Source organism: Pleurodeles waltl, chromosome 6, assembly GCF_031143425.1.
Source record: "Pleurodeles waltl isolate 20211129_DDA chromosome 6, aPleWal1.hap1.20221129, whole genome shotgun sequence".
Classification (NCBI taxonomy): Eukaryota; Metazoa; Chordata; class Amphibia; order Caudata; family Salamandridae; genus Pleurodeles; species Pleurodeles waltl.
Window position 1 is genome coordinate 385,305,864 of NC_090445.1, and position 21,234 is coordinate 385,327,097.

Genomic DNA, 21,234 nt, shown 5'->3' on the forward strand with positions numbered 1-21,234 from the left:
CCATATCCTGAGTAATGTGAGTTCTTTAATATTCTCCTAAGAATATAGAGTTTTGCCACCTTCCACGAAAAGTGCCTTAAGAATGTAGTTTAATGTGTGCCTATATGTTGACATTCATAAGTACATAGGTTTCCACTCATACTCTGAAACTCACAGCTGGCCACATTCTGCCTTAAGACTACATATGGCACTCTGAGATATGGAAATCCTCCGGCTTTGTAGCTCAGTGGCAAAGCACGGATTTTTGGGAACCAGGGGACACGAGTTCAATCCTCATCAGGATCTTCTGTTTATCTTTTAAATCTTAACTCTTTTCAAGTTATTTCACCTAGGAATCACACCTCGTTTTAAGCTTGCTTATTGTCAACGTTCCCTTTTCTACTTTTATCTTAGCAAGAAGACTTGAATAATACCAGAGAACTACGACTCATTCGTCTCCCCTTCCGATTGCCTGACAAACGCCTGACAAACGCTGTTCTCACCCTGCTAGGCAAAACCAGATAATAACTCAATGTTTACCGTCCCTTGGAAAGGTTGAGCGAGTATCTGACCTCTCTTTCTGCTCAATCTGCTTCCACATAACGAGCGTTATAGGGCTCGAGCAGTGGCACCTTGGAGATTTTAATTTATTTCCTCTCAAAACACTATAGCTCCCAGATACCTCGGCTCTCAGGAAAATGAGGTGAATCCTCAAAACCCCAGCCACCACTCACCATAAAATTCCTTTTCTCATGCTCTCTGTTCAAATGATACAACTTATCTTGTACTTAAAGTGAAAGTGAATGTAGGCAGACTTGTTTGATAGATTTGGTGACCTTGATTGGTTGGGGTGGATAAAGAAGTGAACCTGGTGTCTCAAGAAGTAGAATCAGGATGGGGATGAGGAAAAGAGAAATTGAGCATGGACCACAATCACAGGTTAGAGAAATACGTGTCATGAATGAAATCATTTTAAAAAGTTGACTTCTAGCAGGCATTATTTTTCAAAATTGCAGACAAATTAAAAATGAATTTTGTATTGGAGGAACAATCACAGCACACAAGAGGTACAATCTACTTTAGAGGAATAGCATATTTGGCTAAGGCCTTTGTGTGATGATGCTATCCTTTTGCCATTTATATGAGTTATATTTTATTCAATTTGGTTGATCAACATTTTTTGCAGCTCTTCAATTTATGGCTATTCATGCGACTATACTGTTTTTATTATTCTTGTTATTTAGCAAATTTCTTTTTGAATACACTGATGTGAATGCATAGTTCACAAGTCAGCACATCATAATGCAGTGAAACGAATCGTCCCGAAGGCGATGTGATCCTAGGGACCCGGAGGAGTTAGACAGGAAGATTCTGAATAGAAGTAAATAATCTTTAGCAAGCGCCATCTTTAATCTGAGTTTAATTTTTCCTTTCATTGAAATGATTTAAAAAAGATAATGCAGTTGCTCCAGGTGAGGCTCGAACTCACAACCTCGGCATGGCTCAGTGCAAGTACTGCTGTATAAGTACCGCGCGCTAACCGATTGCGCCACTGGAGCTCACACATACACCATGAGTCCAACTGCGCCACCTAGAGGTGACTTAGTAGACGACAGGATCGTCATCAACATACCGTATGCAAGATCAGCTCACATGCAAACATGTTACCCTGATTACTACAATTACAGTGGAACCGGAAAAGATTCTATAATTGTCCTGTAACATAAAATTCAGTCTTTTGAAAACCACATTCAATTATATCTCGTCAGTTCCGACAAAGTCTAGGGGAATCTAATTGTTATGTCTCATAAGCACAAAGGAGGAATTTAGCCAGAAAATGATATGTTGGACCCAAGTTGGGGGAAGGTGGGTAGTTGGATATCTTACTTCAACTGTTTTCATTTTAGCTACAGACTAGTGTCAACAGAGTACCTCGTGTGTACAAATGCTTTAAATCCTGTTACAGGGTGGATGAAGTGGGTGAGTGGTTAAGGTGGCGGACTGCCCATACAGTGTGCTCTGCATGTGTGGATACAAATCCCACCATCGTCAAAGTCCGATCATGTTGGTTTTTGAAGGTCAGCACTGCTCCCAGTATAATTACGCTCTCTTTCGAGACACATCCAGAAATCGTTAGATGATCCCATCTGGCTAATCCATTGTAGCAAATACATTAAATAAAATAGAGGGTGTTGTGTTTATTAGAAAGTTAGTCTTTCATGGAGAGCCCAGAAGAATGTCTTTCCTTCAAGCATGGCCTTCTACTTAGTTTGGATATCTGGAAGGAATAGAAAGCAGCTCTTACTACTAAAGTGTCAGCTGTTTGAAGAGCCATTTATTTATGTCTGCCCTGCACTGACATATCCCTTCTGATGATTAGTTTCCTGTAAATGTCTCAGATTGCAGAGATACTAACTACTGATATCCATATCCTGAGTAATGTGAGTTCTTTAATATTCTCCTAAGAATATAGAGTTTTGCCACCTTCCACGAAAAGTGCCTTAAGAATGTAGTTTAATGTGTGCCTATATGTTGACGTTCATAAGTACATAGGTTTCCACTCATACTCTGAAACTCACAGCTGGCCGCATTCTGCCTTAAGACTACATATGGCACTCTGAGATATGGAAATCCTCCGGCTTTGTAGCTCAGTGGCAAAGCACGGATTTTTTGGAACCAGGGGACACGAGTTCAATCCTCATCAGGATCTTCTGTTTATCTTTTAAATCTTAACTCTTTTCAAGTTATTTCACCTAGGAATCACACCTCGTTTTAAGCTTGCTTATTGTCAACGTTCCCTTTTCTGCTTTTATCTTAGCAAGAAGACTTGAATAATACCAGAGAACTACGACTCATTCGTCTCCCCTTCCGATTGCCTGACAAACGCCTGACAAACGCTGTTCTCACCCTGCTAGGCAAAACCAGATAATAACTCAATGTTTACCGTCCCTTGGAAAGGTTGAGCGAGTATCTGACCTCTCTTTCTGCTCAATCTGCTTCCACATAACGAGCGTTATAGGGCTCGAGCAGTGGCACCTTGGAGATTTTAATTTATTTCCTCTCAAAACACTATAGCTCCCAGATACCTCGGCTCTCAGGAAAATGAGGTGAATCCTCAAAACCCCAGCCACCACTCACCATAAACTTCCTTTTCTCATGCTCTCTGTTCAAATGATACAACTTATCTTGTACTTAAAGTGAAAGTGAATGCAGGCAGACTTGTTTGATAGATTTGGTGACCTTGATTGGTTGGGGTGGATAAAGAAGTGAACCTGGTGTCTCAAGAAGTAGAATCAGGATGGGGATGAGGAAAAGAGAAATTGAGCATGGACCACAATCACAGGTTAGAGAAATACGTGTCATGAATGAAATCATTTTAAAAAGTTGACTTCTAGCAGGCATTATTTTTCAAAATTGCAGACAAATTAAAAATGAATTTTGTATTGGAGGAACAATCACAGCACACAAGAGGTACAATCTACTTTAGAGGAATAGCATATTTGGCTAAGGCCTTTGTGTGATGATGCTATCCTTTTGCCATTTATATGAGTTATATTTTATTCAATTTGGTTGATCAACATTTTTGCAGCTCTTCAATTTATGGCTATTCATGCGACTATACTGTTTTTATTATTCTTGTTATTTAGCAAATTTCTTTTTGAATACACTGATGTGAATGCATAGTTCACAAGTCAGCACATCATAATGCAGTGAAACGAATCGTCCCGAAGGCGATGTGATCCTAGGGACCCGGAGGAGTTAGACAGGAAGATTCTGAATAGAAGTAAATAATCTTTAGCAAGCGCCATCTTTAATCTGAGTTTAATTTTTCCTTTCATTGAAATGATTTAAAAAAGATAATGCAGTTGCTCCAGGTGAGGCTCGAACTCACAACCTCGGCATGGCTCAGTGCAAGTACTGCTGTATAAGTACCGCGCGCTAACCGATTGCGCCACTGGAGCTCACACATACACCATGAGTCCAACTGCGCCACCTAGAGGTGACTTAGTAGACGACAGGATCGTCATCAACATACCGTATGCAAGATCAGCTCACATGCAAACATGTTACCCTGATTACTACAATTACAGTGGAACCGGAAAAGATTCTATAATTGTCCTGTAACATAAAATTCAGTCTTTTGAAAACCACATTCAATTATATCTCGTCAGTTCCGACAAAGTCTAGGGGAATCTAATTGTTATGTCTCATAAGCACAAAGGAGGAATTTAGCCAGAAAATGATATGTTGGACCCAAGTTGGGGGAAGGTGGGTAGTTGGATATCTTACTTCAACTGTTTTCATTTTAGCTACAGACTAGTGTCAACAGAGTACCTCGTGTGTACAAATGCTTTAAATCCTGTTACAGGGTGGATGAAGTGGGTGAGTGGTTAAGGTGGCGGACTGCCCATACAGTGTGCTCTGCATGTGTGGATACAAATCCCACCATCGTCAAAGTCCGATCATGTTGGTTTTTGAAGGTCAGCACTGCTCCCAGTATAATTACGCTCCCTTTCGAGACACATCCAGAAATCGTTAGATGATCCCATCTGGCTAATCCATTGTAGCAAATACATTAAATAAAATAGAGGGTGTTGTGTTTATTAGAAAGTTAGTCTTTCATGGAGAGCCCAGAAGAATGTCTTTCCTTCAAGCATGGCCTTCTACTTAGTTTGGATATCTGGAAGGAATAGAAAGCAGCTCTTACTACTAAAGTGTCAGCTGTTTGAAGAGCCATTTATTTATGTCTGCCCTGCACTGACATATCCCTTCTGATGAGTAGTTTCCTGTAAATGTCTCAGATTGCAGAGATACTAACTACTGATATCCATATCCTGAGTAATGTGAGTTCTTTAATATTCTCCTAAGAATATAGAGTTTTGCCACCTTCCACGAAAAGTGCCTTAAGAATGTAGTTTAATGTGTGCCTATATGTTGACATTCATAAGTACATAGGCTTCCACTCATACTCTGAAACTCACAGCTGGCCACATTCTGCCTTAAGACTACATATGGCACTCTGAGATATGGAAATCCTCCGGCTTTGTAGCTCAGTGGCAAAGCACTGATTTTTTGGAACCAGGGGACACGAGTTCAATCCTCATCAGGATCTTCTGTTTATCTTTTAAATCTTAACTCTTTTCAAGTTATTTCACCTAGGAATCACACCTCGTTTTAAGCTTGCTTATTGTCAACGTTCCCTTTTCTGCTTTTATCTTAGCAAGAAGACTTGAATAATACCAGAGAACTACGACTCATTCGTCTCCCCTTCCGATTGCCTGACAAACGCCTGACAAACGCTGTTCTCACCCTGCTAGGCAAAACCAGATAATAACTCAATGTTTACCGTCCCTTGGAAAGGTTGAGCGAGTATCTGACCTCTCTTTCTGCTCAATCTGCTTCCACATAACGAGCGTTATAGGGCTCGAGCAGTGGCACCTTGGAGATTTTAATTTCTTTCCTCTCAAAACACTATAGCTCCCAGATACCTCGGCTCTCAGGAAAATGAGGTGAATCCTCAAAACCCCAGCCACCACTCACCATAAACATCCTTTTCTCATGCTCTCTGTTCAAATGATACAACTTATCTTGTACTTAAAGTGAAAGTGAATGCAGGCAGACTTGTTTGATAGATTTGGTGACCTTGATTGGTTGGGGTGGATAAAGAAGTGAACCTGGTGTCTCAAGAAGTAGAATCAGGATGGGGATGAGGAAAAGAGAAATTGAGCATGGACCACAATCACAGGTTAGAGAAATACGTGTCATGAATGAAATCATTTTAAAAAGTTGACTTCTAGCAGGCATTATTTTTCAAAATTGCAGACAAATTAAAAATGAATTTTGAATTGGAGGAACAATCACAGCACACAAGAGGTACAATCTACTTTAGAGGAATAGCATATTTGGCTAAGGCCTTTGTGTGATGATGCTATCCTTTTGCCATTTATATGAGTTATATTTTATTCAATTTGGTTGATCAACATTTTTTGCAGCTCTTCAATTTATGGCTATTCATGCGACTATACTGTTTTTATTATTCTTGTTATTTAGCAAATTTCTTTTTGAATACACTGATGTGAATGCATAGTTCACAAGTCAGCACATCATAATGCAGTGAAACGAATCGTCCCGAAGGCGATGTGATCCTAGGGACCCGGAGGAGTTAGACAGGAAGATTCTGAATAGAAGTAAATAATCTTTAGCAAGCGCCATCTTTAATCTGAGTTTAATTTTTCCTTTCATTGAAATGATTTAAAAAAGATAATGCAGTTGCTCCAGGTGAGGCTCGAACTCACAACCTCGGCATGGCTCAGTGCAAGTACTGCTGTATAAGTACTGCACGCTAACCGATTGCGCCACTGGAGCTCACACATACACCCTGAGTCCAACTGCGCCACCTAGAGGTGACTTAGTAGACGACAGGATCGTCATCAACATACCGTATGCAAGATCAGCTCACATGCAAACATGTTACCCTGATTACTACAATTACAGTGGAACCGGAAAAGATTCTATAATTGTCCTGTAACATAAAATTCAGTCTTTTGAAAACCACATTCAATTATATCTCGTCAGTTCCGACAAAGTCTAGGGGAATCTAATTGTTATGTCTCATAAGCACAAAGGAGGAATTTAGCCAGAAAATGATATGTTGGACCCAAGTTGGGGGAAGGTGGGTAGTTGGATATCTTACTTCAACTGTTTTCATTTTAGCTACAGACTAGTGTCAACAGAGTACCTCGTGTGTACAAATGCTTTAAATCCTGTTACAGGGTGGATGAAGTGGGTGAGTGGTTAAGGTGGCGGACTGCCCATACAGTGTGCTCTGCATGTGTGGATACAAATCCCACCATCGTCAAAGTCCGATCTTGTTGGTTTTTGAAGGTCAGCACTGCTCCCAGTATAATTACGCTCCCTTTCGAGACACATCCAGAAATCGTTAGATGATCCCATCTGGCTAATCCATTGTAGCAAATACATTAAATAAAATAGAGGGTGTTGTGTTTATTAGAAAGTTAGTCTTTCATGGAGAGCCCAGAAGAATGTCTTTCCTTCAAGCATGGCCTTCTACTTAGTTTGGATATCTGGAAGGAATAGAAAGCAGCTCTTACTACTAAAGTGTCAGCTGTTTGAAGAGCCATTTATTTATGTCTGCCCTGCACTGACATATCCCTTCTGATGAGTAGTTTCCTGTAAATGTCTCAGATTGCAGAGATACTAACTACTGATATCCATATCCTGAGTAATGTGAGTTCTTTAATATTCTCCTAAGAATATAGAGTTTTGCCACCTTCCACGAAAAGTGCCTTAAGAATGTAGTTTAATGTGTGCCTATATGTTGACATTCATAAGTACATAGGTTTCCACTCATACTCTGAAACTCACAGCTGGCCACATTCTGCCTTAAGACTACATATGGCACTCTGAGATATGGAAATCCTCCGGCTTTGTAGCTCAGTGGCAAAGCACTGATTTTTTGGAACCAGGGGACACGAGTTCAATCCTCATCAGGATCTTCTGTTTATCTTTTAAATCTTAACTCTTTTCAAGTTATTTCACCTAGGAATCACACCTCGTTTTAAGCTTGCTTATTGTCAACGTTCCCTTTTCTGCTTTTATCTTAGCAAGAAGACTTGAATAATACCAGAGAACTACGACTCATTCGTCTCCCCTTCCGATTGCCTGACAAACGCCTGACAAACGCTGTTCTCACCCTGCTAGGCAAAACCAGATAATAACTCAATGTTTACCGTCCCTTGGAAAGGTTGAGCGAGTATCTGACCTCTCTTTCTGCTCAATCTGCTTCCACATAACGAGCGTTATAGGGCTCGAGCAGTGGCACCTTGGAGATTTTAATTTCTTTCCTCTCAAAACACTATAGCTCCCAGATACCTCGGCTCTCAGGAAAATGAGGTGAATCCTCAAAACCCCAGCCACCACTCACCATAAACATCCTTTTCTCATGCTCTCTGTTCAAATGATACAACTTATCTTGTACTTAAAGTGAAAGTGAATGCAGGCAGACTTGTTTGATAGATTTGGTGACCTTGATTGGTTGGGGTGGATAAAGAAGTGAACCTGGTGTCTCAAGAAGTAGAATCAGGATGGGGATGAGGAAAAGAGAAATTGAGCATGGACCACAATCACAGGTTAGAGAAATACGTGTCATGAATGAAATCATTTTAAAAAGTTGACTTCTAGCAGGCATTATTTTTCAAAATTGCAGACAAATTAAAAATGAATTTTGTATTGGAGGAACAATCACAGCACACAAGAGGTACAATCTACTTTAGAGGAATAGCATATTTGGCTAAGGCCTTTGTGTGATGATGCTATCCTTTTGCCATTTATATGAGTTATATTTTATTCAATTTGGTTGATCAACATTTTTTGCAGCTCTTCAATTTATGGCTATTCATGCGACTATACTGTTTTTATTATTCTTGTTATTTAGCAAATTTCTTTTTGAATACACTGATGTGAATGCATAGTTCACAAGTCAGCACATCATAATGCAGTGAAACGAATCGTCCCGAAGGCTATGTGATCCTAGGGACCCGGAGGAGTTAGACAGGAAGATTCTGAATAGAAGTAAATAATCTTTAGCAAGCGCCATCTTTAATCTGAGTTTAATTTTTCCTTTCATTGAAATGATTTAAAAAAGATAATGCAGTTGCTCCAGGTGAGGCTCGAACTCACAACCTCGGCATGGCTCAGTGCAAGTACTGCTGTATAAGTACCGCGCGCTAACCGATTGCGCCACTGGAGCTCACACATACACCATGAGTCCAACTGCGTCACCTAGAGGTGACTTAGTAGACGACAGGATCGTCATCAACATACCGTATGCAAGATCAGCTCACATGCAAACATGTTACCCTGATTACTACAATTACAGTGGAACCGGAAAAGATTCTATAATTGTCCTGTAACATAAAATTCAGTCTTTTGAAAACCACATTCAATTATATCTCGTCAGTTCCGACAAAGTCTAGGGGAATCTAATTGTTATGTCTCATAAGCACAAAGGAGGAATTTAGCCAGAAAATGATATGTTGGACCCAAGTTGGGGGAAGGTGGGTAGTTGGATATCTAACTTCAACTGTTTTCATTTTAGCTACAGACTAGTGTCAACAGAGTACCTCGTGTGTACAAATGCTTTAAATCCTGTTACAGGGTGGATGAAGTGGGTGAGTGGTTAAGGTGGCGGACTGCCCATACAGTGTGCTCTGCATGTGTGGATACAAATCCCACCATCGTCAAAGTCCGATCATGTTGGTTTTTGAAGGTCAGCACTGCTCCCAGTATAATTACGCTCTCTTTCGAGACACATCCAGAAATCGTTAGATGATCCCATCTGGCTAATCCATTGTAGCAAATACATTAAATAAAATAGAGGGTGTTGTGTTTATTAGAAAGTTAGTCTTTCATGGAGAGCCCAGAAGAATGTCTTTCCTTCAAGCATGGCCTTCTACTTAGTTTGGATATCTGGAAGGAATAGAAAGCAGCTCTTACTACTAAAGTGTCAGCTGTTTGAAGAGCCATTTATTTATGTCTGCCCTGCACTGACATATCCCTTCTGATGATTAGTTTCCTGTAAATGTCTCAGATTGCAGAGATACTAACTACTGATATCCATATCCTGAGTAATGTGAGTTCTTTAATATTCTCCTAAGAATATAGAGTTTTGCCACCTTCCACGAAAAGTGCCTTAAGAATGTAGTTTAATGTGTGCCTATATGTTGACATTCATAAGTACATAGGTTTCCACTCATACTCTGAAACTCACAGCTGGCCGCATTCTGCCTTAAGACTACATATGGCACTCTGAGATATGGAAATCCTCCGGCTTTGTAGCTCAGTGGCAAAGCACGGATTTTTTGGAACCAGGGGACACGAGTTCAATCCTCATCAGGATCTTCTGTTTATGTTTTAAATCTTAACTCTTTTCAAGTTATTTCACCTAGGAATCACACCTCGTTTTAAGCTTGCTTATTGTCAACGTTCCCTTTTCTGCTTTTATCTTAGCAAGAAGACTTGAATAATACCAGAGAACTACGACTCATTCGTCTCCCCTTCCGATTGCCTGACAAACGCCTGACAAACGCTGTTCTCACCCTGCTAGGCAAAACCAGATAATAACTCAATGTTTACCGTCCCTTGGAAAGGTTGAGCGAGTATCTGACCTCTCTTTCTGCTCAATCTGCTTCCACATAACGAGCGTTATAGGGCTCGAGCAGTGGCACCTTGGAGATTTTAATTTCTTTCCTCTCAAAACACTATAGCTCCCAGATACCTCGGCTCTCAGGAAAATGAGGTGAATCCTCAAAACCCCAGCCACCACTCACCATAAACTTCCTTTTCTCATGCTCTCTGTTCAAATGATACAATTTATCTTGTACTTAAAGTGAAAGTGAATGCAGGCAGACTTGTTTGATAGATTTGGTGACCTTGATTGGTTGGGGTGGATAAAGAAGTGAACCTGGTGTCTCAAGAAGTAGAATCAGGATGGGGATGAGGAAAAGAGAAATTGAGCATGGACCACAATCACAGGTTAGAGAAATACGTGTCATGAATGAAATCATTTTAAAAAGTTGACTTCTAGCAGGCATTATTTTTCAAAATTGCAGACAAATTAAAAATGAATTTTGTATTGGAGGAACAATCACAGCACACAAGAGGTACAATCTACTTTAGAGGAATAGCATATTTGGCTAAGGCCTTTGTGTGATGATGCTATCCTTTTGCCATTTATATGAGTTATATTTTATTCAATTTGGTTGATCAACATTTTTTGCAGCTCTTCAATTTATGGCTATTCATGCGACTATACTGTTTTTATTATTCTTGTTATTTAGCAAATTTCTTTTTGAATACACTGATGTGAATGCATAGTTCACAAGTCAGCACATCATAATGCAGTGAAACGAATCGTCCCGAAGGCGATGTGATCCTAGGGACCCGGAGGAGTTAGACAGGAAGATTCTGAATAGAAGTAAATAATCTTTAGCAAGCGCCATCTTTAATCTGAGTTTAATTTTTCCTTTCATTGAAATGATTTAAAAAAGATAATGCAGTTGCTCCAGGTGAGGCTCGAACTCACAACCTCGGCATGGCTCAGTGCAAGTACTGCTGTATAAGTACCGCGCGCTAACCGATTGCGCCACTGGAGCTCACACATACACCATGAGTCCAACTGCGCCACCTAGAGGTGACTTAGTAGACGACAGGATCGTCATCAACATACCGTATGCAAGATCAGCTCACATGCAAACATGTTACCCTGATTACTACAATTACAGTGGAACCGGAAAAGATTCTATAATTGTCCTGTAACATAAAATTCAGTCTTTTGAAAACCACATTCAATTATATCTCGTCAGTTCCGACAAAGTCTAGGGGAATCTAATTGTTATGTCTCATAAGCACAAAGGAGGAATTTAGCCAGAAAATGATATGTTGGACCCAAGTTGGGGGAAGGTGGGTAGTTGGATATCTTACTTCAACTGTTTTCATTTTAGCTACAGACTAGTGTCAACAGAGTACCTCGTGTGTACAAATGCTTTAAATCCTGTTACAGGGTGGATGAAGTGGGTGAGTGGTTAAGGTGGCGGACTGCCCATACAGTGTGCTCTGCATGTGTGGATACAAATCCCACCATCGTCAAAGTCCGATCATGTTGGTTTTTGAAGGTCAGCACTGCTCCCAGTATAATTACGCTCCCTTTCGAGACACATCCAGAAATCGTTAGATGATCCCATCTGGCTAATCCATTGTAGCAAATACATTAAATAAAATAGAGGGTGTTGTGTTTATTAGAAAGTTAGTCTTTCATGGAGAGCCCAGAAGAATGTCTTTCCTTCAAGCATGGCCTTCTACTTAGTTTGGATATCTGGAAGGAATAGAAAGCAGCTCTTACTACTAAAGTGTCAGCTGTTTGAAGAGCCATTTATTTATGTCTGCCCTGCACTGACATATCCCTTCTGATGAGTAGTTTCCTGTAAATGTCTCAGATTGCAGAGATACTAACTACTGATATCCATATCCTGAGTAATGTGAGTTCTTTAATATTCTCCTAAGAATATAGAGTTTTGCCACCTTCCACGAAAAGTGCCTTAAGAATGTAGTTTAATGTGTGCCTATATGTTGACATTCATAAGTACATAGGTTTCCACTCATACTCTGAAACTCACAGCTGGCCACATTCTGCCTTAAGACTACATATGGCACTCTGAGATATGGAAATCCTCCGGCTTTGTAGCTCAGTGGCAAAGCACTGATTTTTTGGAACCAGGGGACACGAGTTCAATCCTCATCAGGATCTTCTGTTTATCTTTTAAATCTTAACTCTTTTCAAGTTATTTCACCTAGGAATCACACCTCGTTTTAAGCTTGCTTATTGTCAACGTTCCCTTTTCTGCTTTTATCTTAGCAAGAAGACTTGAATAATACCAGAGAACTACGACTCATTCGTCTCCCCTTCCGATTGCCTGACAAACGCCTGACAAACGCTGTTCTCACCCTGCTAGGCAAAACCAGATAATAACTCAATGTTTACCGTCCCTTGGAAAGGTTGAGCGAGTATCTGACCTCTCTTTCTGCTCAATCTGCTTCCACATAACGAGCGTTATAGGGCTCGAGCAGTGGCACCTTGGAGATTTTAATTTCTTTCCTCTCAAAACACTATAGCTCCCAGATACCTCGGCTCTCAGGAAAATGAGGTGAATCCTCAAAACCCCAGCCACCACTCACCATAAACATCCTTTTCTCATGCTCTCTGTTCAAATGATACAACTTATCTTGTACTTAAAGTGAAAGTGAATGCAGGCAGACTTGTTTGATAGATTTGGTGACCTTGATTGGTTGGGGTGGATAAAGAAGTGAACCTGGTGTCTCAAGAAGTAGAATCAGGATGGGGATGAGGAAAAGAGAAATTGAGCATGGACCACAATCACAGGTTAGAGAAATACGTGTCATGAATGAAATCATTTTAAAAAGTTGACTTCTAGCAGGCATTATTTTTCAAAATTGCAGACAAATTAAAAATGAATTTTGTATTGGAGGAACAATCACAGCACACAAGAGGTACAATCTACTTTAGAGGAATAGCATATTTGGCTAAGGCCTTTGTGTGATGATGCTATCCTTTTGCCATTTATATGAGTTATATTTTATTCAATTTGGTTGATCAACATTTTTTGCAGCTCTTCAATTTATGGCTATTCATGCGACTATACTGTTTTTATTATTCTTGTTATTTAGCAAATTTCTTTTTGAATACACTGATGTGAATGCATAGTTCACAAGTCAGCACATCATAATGCAGTGAAACGAATCGTCCCGAAGGCGATGTGATCCTAGGGACCCGGAGGAGTTAGACAGGAAGATTCTGAATAGAAGTAAATAATCTTTAGCAAGCGCCATCTTTAATCTGAGTTTAATTTTTCCTTTCATTGAAATGATTTAAAAAAGATAATGCAGTTGCTCCAGGTGAGGCTCGAACTCACAACCTCGGCATGGCTCAGTGCAAGTACTGCTGTATAAGTACCGCGCGCTAACCGATTGCGCCACTGGAGCTCACACATACACCATGAGTCCAACTGCGCCACCTAGAGGTGACTTAGTAGACGACAGGATCGTCATCAACATACCGTATGCAAGATCAGCTCACATGCAAACATGTTACCCTGATTACTACAATTACAGTGGAACCGGAAAAGATTCTATAATTGTCCTGTAACATAAAATTCAGTCTTTTGAAAACCACATTCAATTATATCTCGTCAGTTCCGACAAAGTCTAGGGGAATCTAATTGTTATGTCTCATAAGCACAAAGGAGGAATTTAGCCAGAAAATGATATGTTGGACCCAAGTTGGGGGAAGGTGGGTAGTTGGATATCTTACTTCAACTGTTTTCATTTTAGCTACAGACTAGTGTCAACAGAGTACCTCGTGTGTACAAATGCTTTAAATCCTGTTACAGGGTGGATGAAGTGGGTGAGTGGTTAAGGTGGCGGACTGCCCATACAGTGTGCTCTGCATGTGAGGATACAAATCCCACCATCGTCAAAGTCCGATCATGTTGGTTTTTGAAGGTCAGCACTGCTCCCAGTATAATTACGCTCTCTTTCGAGACACATCCAGAAATCGTTAGATGATCCCATCTGGCTAATCCATTGTAGCAAATACATTAAATAAAATAGAGGGTGTTGTGTTTATTAGAAAGTTAGTCTTTCATGGAGAGCCCAGAAGAATGTCTTTCCTTCAAGCATGGCCTTCTACTTAGTTTGGATATCTGGAAGGAATAGAAAGCAGCTCTTACTACTAAAGTGTCAGCTGTTTGAAGAGCCATTTATTTATGTCTGCCCTGCACTGACATATCCCTTCTGATGATTAGTTTCCTGTAAATGTCTCAGATTGCAGAGATACTAACTACTGATATCCATATCCTGAGTAATGTGAGTTCTTTAATATTCTCCTAAGAATATAGAGTTTTGCCACCTTCCACGAAAAGTGCCTTAAGAAAGTAGTTTAATGTGTGCCTATATGTTGACATTCATAAGTACATAGGTTTCCACTCATACTCTGAAACTCACAGCTGGCCGCATTCTGCCTTAAGACTACATATGGCACTCTGAGATATGGAAATCCTCCGGCTTTGTAGCTCAGTGGCAAAGCACGGATTTTTTGGAACCAGGGGACACGAGTTCAATCCTCATCAGGATCTTCTGTTTATGTTTTAAATCTTAACTCTTTTCAAGTTATTTCACCTAGGAATCACACCTCGTTTTAAGCTTGCTTATTGTCAACGTTCCCTTTTCTGCTTTTATCTTAGCAAGAAGACTTGAATAATACCAGAGAACTACGACTCATTCGTCTCCCCTTCCGATTGCCTGACAAACGCCTGACAAACGCTGTTCTCACCCTGCTAGGCAAAACCAGATAATAACTCAATGTTTACCGTCCCTTGGAAAGGTTGAGCGAGTATCTGACCTCTCTTTCTGCTCAATCTGCTTCCACATAACGAGCGTTATAGGGCTCGAGCAGTGGCACCTTGGAGATTTTAATTTATTTCCTCTCAAAACACTATAGCTCCCAGATACCTCGGCTCTCAGGAAAATGAGGTGAATCCTCAAAACCCCAGCCACCACTCACCATAAACTTCCTTTTCTCATGCTCTCTGTTCAAATGATACAACTTATCTTGTACTTAAAGTGAAAGTGAATGCAGGCAGACTTGTTTGATAGATTTGGTGACCTTGATTGGTTGGGGTGGATAAAGAAGTGAACCTGGTGTCTCAAGAAGTAGAATCAGGATGGGGATGAGGAAAAGAGAAATTGAGCATGGACCACAATCACAGGTTAGAGAAATACGTGTCATGAATGAAATCATTTTAAAAAGTTGACTTCTAGCAGGCATTATTTTTCAAAATTGCAGACAAATTAAAAATGAATTTTGTATTGGAGGAACAATCACAGCACACAAGAGGTACAATCTACTTTAGAGGAATAGCATATTTGGCTAAGGCCTTTGTGTGATGATGCTATCCTTTTGCCATTTATATGAGTTATATTTTATTCAATTTGGTTGATCAACATTTTTTGCAGCTCTTCAATTTATGGCTATTCATGCGACTATACTGTTTTTATTATTCTTGTTATTTAGCAAATTTCTTTTTGAATACACTGATGTGAATGCATAGTTCACAAGTCAGCACATCATAATGCAGTGAAACGAATCGTCCCGAAGGCGATGTGATCCTAGGGACCCGGAGGAGTTAGACAGGAAGATTCTGAATAGAAGTAAATAATCTTTAGCAAGCGCCATATTTAATCTGAGTTTAATTTTTCCTTTCATTGAAATGATTTAAAAAAGATAATGCAGTTGCTCCAGGTGAGGCTCGAACTCACAACCTCGGCATGGCTCAGTGCAAGTACTGCTGTATAAGTACCGCGCGCTAACCGATTGCGCCACTGGAGCTCACACATACACCATGAGTCCAACTGCGCCACCTAGAGGTGACTTAGTAGACGACAGGATCGTCATCAACATACCGTATGCAAGATCAGCTCACATGCAAACATGTTACCCTGATTACTACAATTACAGTGGAACCGGAAAAGATTCTATAATTGTCCTGTAACATAAAATTCAGTCTTTTGAAAACCACATTCAATTATATCTCGTCAGTTCCGACAAAGTCTAGGGGAATCTAATTGTTATGTCTCATAAGCACAAAGGAGGAATTTAGCCAGAAAATGATATGTTGGACCCAAGTTGGGGGAAGGTGGGTAGTTGGATATCTTACTTCAACTGTTTTCATTTTAGCTACAGACTAGTGTCAACAGAGTACCTCGTGTGTACAAATGCTTTAAATCCTGTTACAGGGTGGATGAAGTGGGTGAGTGGTTAAGGTGGCGGACTGCCCATACAGTGTGCTCTGCATGTGTGGATACAAATCCCACCATCGTCAAAGTCCGATCATGTTGGTTTTTGAAGGTCAGCACTGCTCCCAGTATAATTACGCTCCCTTTCGAGACACATCCAGAAATCGTTAGATGATCCCATCTGGCTAATCCATTGTAGCAAATACATTAAATAAAATAGAGGGTGTTGTGTTTATTAGAAAGTTAGTCTTTCATGGAGAGCCCAGAAGAATGTCTTTCCTTCAAGCATGGCCTTCTACTTAGTTTGGATATCTGGAAGGAATAGAAAGCAGCTCTTACTACTAAAGTGTCAGCTGTTTGAAGAGCCATTTATTTATGTCTGCCCTGCACTGACATATCCCTTCTGATGAGTAGTTTCCTGTAAATGTCTCAGATTGCAGAGATACTAACTACTGATATCCATATCCTGAGTAATGTGAGTTCTTTAATATTCTCCTAAGAATATAGAGTTTTGCCACCTTCCACGAAAAGTGCCTTAAGAATGTAGTTTAATGTGTGCCTATATGTTGACATTCATAAGTACATAGGTTTCCACTCATACTCTGAAACTCACAGCTGGCCACATTCTGCCTTAAGACTACATATGGCACTCTGAGATATGGAAATCCTCCGGCTTTGTAGCTCAGTGGCAAAGCACTGATTTTTTGGAACCAGGGGACACGAGTTCAATCCTCATCAGGATCTTCTGTTTATCTTTTAAATCTTAACTCTTTTCAAGTTATTTCACCTAGGAATCACACCTCGTTTTAAGCTTGCTTATTGTCAACGTTCCCTTTTCTGCTTTTATCTTAGCAAGAAGACTTGAATAATACCAGAGAACTACGACTCATTCGTCTCCCCTTCCGATTGCCTGACAAACGCCTGACAAACGCTGTTCTCACCCTGCTAGGCAAAACCAGATAATAACTCAATGTTTACCGTCCCTTGGAAAGGTTGAGCGAGTATCTGACCTCTCTTTCTGCTCAATCTGCTTCCACATAACGAGCGTTATAGGGCTCGAGCAGTGGCACCTTGGAGATTTTAATTTCTTTCCTCTCAAAACACTATAGCTCCCAGATACCTCGGCTCTCAGGAAAATGAGGTGAATCCTCAAAACCCCAGCCACCACTCACCATAAACATCCTTTTCTCATGCTCTCTGTTCAAATGATACAACTTATCTTGTACTTAAAGTGAAAGTGAATGCAGGCAGACTTGTTTGATAGATTTGGTGACCTTGATTGGTTGGGGTGGATAAAGAAGTGAACCTGGTGTCTCAAGAAGTAGAATCAGGATGGGGATGAGGAAAAGAGAAATTGAGCATGGACCACAATCACAGGTTAGAGAAATACGTGTCATGAATGAAATCATTTTAAAAAGTTGACTTCTAGCAGGCATTATTTTTCAAAATTGCAGACAAATTAAAAATGAATTTTGTATTGGAGGAACAATCACAGCACACAAGAGGTACAATCTACTTTAGAGGAATAGCATATTTGGCTAAGGCCTTTGTGTGATGATGCTATCCTTTTGCCATTTATATGAGTTATATTTTATTCAATTTGGTTGATCAACATTTTTTGCAGCTCTTCAATTTATGGCTATTCATGCGACTATACTGTTTTTATTATTCTTGTTATTTAGCAAATTTCTTTTTGAATACACTGATGTGAATGCATAGTTCACAAGTCAGCACATCATAATGCAGTGAAACGAATCGTCCCGAAGGCGATGTGATCCTAGGGACCCGGAGGAGTTAGACAGGAAGATTCTGAATAGAAGTAAATAATCTTTAGCAAGCGCCATATTTAATCTGAGTTTAATTTTTCCTTTCATTGAAATGATTTAAAAAAGATAATGCAGTTGCTCCAGGTGAGGCTCGAACTCACAACCTCGGCATGGCTCAGTGCAAGTACTGCTGTATAAGTACCGCGCGCTAACCGATTGCGCCACTGGAGCTCACACATACACCATGAGTCCAACTGCGCCACCTAGAGGTGACTTAGTAGACGACAGGATCGTCATCAACATACCGTATGCAAGATCAGCTCACATGCAAACATGTTACCCTGATTACTACAATTACAGTGGAACCGGAAAAGATTCTATAATTGTCCTGTAACATAAAATTCAGTCTTTTGAAAACCACATTCAATTATATCTCGTCAGTTCCGACAAAGTCTAGGGGAATCTAATTGTTATGTCTCATAAGCACAAAGGAGGAATTTAGCCAGAAAATGATATGTTGGACCCAAGTTGGGGGAAGGTGGGTAGTTGGATATCTTACTTCAACTGTTTTCATTTTAGCTACAGACTAGTGTCAACAGAGTACCTCGTGTGTACAAATGCTTTAAATCCTGTTACAGGGTGGATGAAGTGGGTGAGTGGTTAAGGTGGCGGACTGCCCATACAGTGTGCTCTGCATGTGTGGATACAAATCCCACCATCGTCAAAGTCCGATCATGTTGGTTTTTGAAGGTCAGCACTGCTCCCAGTATAATTACGCTCCCTTTCGAGACACATCCAGAAATCGTTAGATGATCCCATCTGGCTAATCCATTGTAGCAAATACATTAAATAAAATAGAGGGTGTTGTGTTTATTAGAAAGTTAGTCTTTCATGGAGAGCCCAGAAGAATGTCTTTCCTTCAAGCATGGCCTTCTACTTAGTTTGGATATCTGGAAGGAATAGAAAGCAGCTCTTACTACTAAAGTGTCAGCTGTTTGAAGAGCCATTTATTTATGTCTGCCCTGCACTGACATATCCCTTCTGATGAGTAGTTTCCTGTAAATGTCTCAGATTGCAGAGATACTAACTACTGATATCCATATCCTGAGTAATGTGAGTTCTTTAATATTCTCCTAAGAATATAGAGTTTTGCCACCTTCCACGAAAAGTGCCTTAAGAATGTAGTTTAATGTGTGCCTATATGTTGACATTCATAAGTACATAGGTTTCCACTCATACTCTGAAACTCACAGCTGGCCACATTCTGCCTTAAGACTACATATGGCACTCTGAGATATGGAAATCCTCCGGCTTTGTAGCTCAGTGGCAAAGCACTGATTTTTTGGAACCAGGGGACACGAGTTCAATCCTCATCAGGATCTTCTGTTTATCTTTTAAATCTTAACTCTTTTCAAGTTATTTCACCTAGGAATCACACCTCGTTTTAAGCTTGCTTATTGTCAACGTTCCCTTTTCTGCTTTTATCTTAGCAAGAAGACTTGAATAATACCAGAGAACTACGACTCATTCGTCTCCCCTTCCGATTGCCTGACAAACGCCTGACAAACGCTGTTCTCACCCTGCTAGGCAAAACCAGATAATAACTCAATGTTTACCGTCCCTTGGAAAGGTTGAGCGAGTATCTGACCTCTCTTTCTGCTCAATCTGCTTCCACATAACGAGCGTTATAGGGCTCGAGCAGTGGCACCTTGGAGATTTTAATTTCTTTCCTCTCAAAACACTATAGCTCCCAGATACCTCGGCTCTCAGGAAAATGAGGTGAATCCTCAAAACCCCAGCCACCACTCACCATAAACATCCTTTTCTCATGCTCTCTGTTCAAATGATACAACTTATCTTGTACTTAAAGTGAAAGTGAATGCAGGCAGACTTGTTTGATAGATTTGGTGACCTTGATTGGTTGGGGTGGATAAAGAAGTGAACCTGGTGTCTCAAGAAGTAGAATCAGGATGGGGATGAGGAAAAGAGAAATTGAGCATGGACCACAATCACAGGTTAGAGAAATACGTGTCATGAATGAAATCATTTTAAAAAGTTGACTTCTAGCAGGCATTATTTTTCAAAATTGCAGACAAATTAAAAATGAATTTTGTATTGGAGGAACAATCACAGCACACAAGAGGTACAATCTACTTTAGAGGAATAGCATATTTGGCTAAGGCCTTTGTGTGATGATGCTATCCTTTTGCCATTTATATGAGTTATATTTTATTCAATTTGGTTGATCAACATTTTTTGCAGCTCTTCAATTTATGGCTATTCATGCGACTATACTGTTTTTATTATTCTTGTTATTTAGCAAATTTCTTTTTGAATACACTGATGTGAATGCATAGTTCACAAGTCAGCACATCATAATGCAGTGAAACGAATCGTCCCGAAGGCGATGTGATCCTAGGGACCCGGAGGAGTTAGACAGGAAGATTCTGAATAGAAGTAAATAATCTTTAGCAAGCGCCATCTTTAATCTGAGTTTAATTTTTCCTTTCATTGAAATGATTTAAAAAAGGTAATGCAGTTGCTCCAGGTGAGGCTCGAACTCACAACCTCGGCATGGCTCAGTGCAAGTACTGCTGTATAAGTACCGCACGCTAACCGATTGCGCCACTGGAGCTCACACATACACCCTGAGTCCAACTGCGCCACCTAGAGGTGACTTAGTAGACGACAGGATCGTCATCAACATACCGTATGCAAGATCAGCTCACATGCAAACATGTTACCCTGATTACTACAATTACAGTGGAACCGGAAAAGATTCTATAATTGTCCTGTAACATAAAATTCAGTCTTTTGAAAACCACATTCAATTATATCTCGTCAGTTCCGACAAAGTCTAGGGGAATCTAATTGTTATGTCTCATAAGCACAAAGGAGGAATTTAGCCAGAAAATGATATGTTGGACCCAAGTTGGGGGAAGGTGGGTAGTTGGATATCTTACTTCAACTGTTTTCATTTTAGCTACAGACTAGTGTCAACAGAGTACCTCGTGTGTACAAATGCTTTAAATCCTGTTACAGGGTGGATGAAGTGGGTGAGTGGTTAAGGTGGCGGACTGCCCATACAGTGTGCTCTGCA

General features: G+C 40.2%; 9 non-coding genes across 9 annotated transcripts; all 9 read right to left on the reverse strand.

Moving 5' to 3' along the window:
- Positions 1-1,443: 1,443 nt before the first annotated feature.
- Positions 1,444-1,538, reverse strand: TRNAI-UAU (transfer RNA isoleucine (anticodon UAU)). Its single transcript has 2 exons — positions 1,501-1,538; positions 1,444-1,479 (listed from the first exon to the last, which is right to left on the reverse strand). It is a non-coding gene; the product is annotated as a tRNA-Ile (tRNA).
- A 2,308-nt stretch (positions 1,539-3,846) lies between these two features.
- On the reverse strand, positions 3,847-3,941 carry TRNAI-UAU (transfer RNA isoleucine (anticodon UAU)). The gene is made up of 2 exons: positions 3,904-3,941; positions 3,847-3,882 (listed from the first exon to the last, which is right to left on the reverse strand). It is a non-coding gene; the product is annotated as a tRNA-Ile (tRNA).
- A 2,309-nt stretch (positions 3,942-6,250) lies between these two features.
- TRNAI-UAU (transfer RNA isoleucine (anticodon UAU)) lies at positions 6,251-6,345 on the reverse strand. Its single transcript has 2 exons — positions 6,308-6,345; positions 6,251-6,286 (listed from the first exon to the last, which is right to left on the reverse strand). It is a non-coding gene; the product is annotated as a tRNA-Ile (tRNA).
- A 2,309-nt stretch (positions 6,346-8,654) lies between these two features.
- TRNAI-UAU (transfer RNA isoleucine (anticodon UAU)) lies at positions 8,655-8,749 on the reverse strand. Its single transcript has 2 exons — positions 8,712-8,749; positions 8,655-8,690 (listed from the first exon to the last, which is right to left on the reverse strand). It is a non-coding gene; the product is annotated as a tRNA-Ile (tRNA).
- Positions 8,750-11,058: 2,309 nt separating this feature from the next.
- TRNAI-UAU (transfer RNA isoleucine (anticodon UAU)) lies at positions 11,059-11,153 on the reverse strand. The gene is made up of 2 exons: positions 11,116-11,153; positions 11,059-11,094 (listed from the first exon to the last, which is right to left on the reverse strand). It is a non-coding gene; the product is annotated as a tRNA-Ile (tRNA).
- Positions 11,154-13,462: 2,309 nt separating this feature from the next.
- On the reverse strand, positions 13,463-13,557 carry TRNAI-UAU (transfer RNA isoleucine (anticodon UAU)). The gene is made up of 2 exons: positions 13,520-13,557; positions 13,463-13,498 (listed from the first exon to the last, which is right to left on the reverse strand). It is a non-coding gene; the product is annotated as a tRNA-Ile (tRNA).
- A 2,309-nt stretch (positions 13,558-15,866) lies between these two features.
- Positions 15,867-15,961, reverse strand: TRNAI-UAU (transfer RNA isoleucine (anticodon UAU)). Its single transcript has 2 exons — positions 15,924-15,961; positions 15,867-15,902 (listed from the first exon to the last, which is right to left on the reverse strand). It is a non-coding gene; the product is annotated as a tRNA-Ile (tRNA).
- Positions 15,962-18,270: 2,309 nt separating this feature from the next.
- On the reverse strand, positions 18,271-18,365 carry TRNAI-UAU (transfer RNA isoleucine (anticodon UAU)). The gene is made up of 2 exons: positions 18,328-18,365; positions 18,271-18,306 (listed from the first exon to the last, which is right to left on the reverse strand). It is a non-coding gene; the product is annotated as a tRNA-Ile (tRNA).
- A 2,309-nt stretch (positions 18,366-20,674) lies between these two features.
- On the reverse strand, positions 20,675-20,769 carry TRNAI-UAU (transfer RNA isoleucine (anticodon UAU)). The gene is made up of 2 exons: positions 20,732-20,769; positions 20,675-20,710 (listed from the first exon to the last, which is right to left on the reverse strand). It is a non-coding gene; the product is annotated as a tRNA-Ile (tRNA).
- Between the last annotated feature and the right edge of the window lie 465 nt (positions 20,770-21,234).